Below are 728 nucleotides of genomic sequence, written 5' to 3' on the forward strand. Positions count from 1 at the left end.
ATTTGACAATCTTATGTATAACACCATTCTACTTAATTCGACACACATGTCCACATATGAAAAAATTCCATAATAAGTTGAGGCATTGGAGGTAGAATTGTTATATTTAACACTATCATTAATATATACATAGCCTATATCTTAGGATATGTGTAACATAAATATATACATTTATTGTTAAGATAAATGTAACATTAGTATAAAATAAATATGAAAAAAAAGCTGAGGGGGAAGAGGGTGGAGAATGTATGGTACCCTAGTCCCATTTTAAGGAAGCTTCGGGGAAACTTAAGGAACTTAAGCTTCTGGCCTATAAATGGTCTTCGTCTATTTCATGTCTGCTAATCTATCTTCTAAAGAAATGTTGTTTTTTTTCCTGAATTACTAATAAATGGACCTTATTACCTAGAAAAGGAGCCTGGGTCTCTAGATTCTGGTCTGAAAAGTTTTCTTTTTTTAAAGTAGAAAACGTGTTGCTGCAGGAATTTTAATAAAAATTCAATATATTTGTTTCATTAAAAAACATCTGCATAAACTGCTTGATGAGCATCATCTATATGATATGGATTTAAATAATAATTAACAGACTCATTCAACAACTGCTATAACAGGTTTAACTATAAAACTGCAATGCTGCTACTAAAGCATATCGAGTCAAAATCGTAGTAAATTTCAGTAACATGAATTTATAAAATAGAAAGGTAAGTTAAGAAAGAAAGCAACTTATA

The sequence above is a fragment of the Hydra viridissima genome, unplaced genomic scaffold (assembly GCF_058129835.1).
Source record: "Hydra viridissima isolate aposymbiotic clone 2 unplaced genomic scaffold, HvirCarnegie_v1 scaffold_5, whole genome shotgun sequence".
NCBI lineage: Eukaryota > Metazoa > Cnidaria > Hydrozoa > Anthoathecata > Hydridae > Hydra > Hydra viridissima.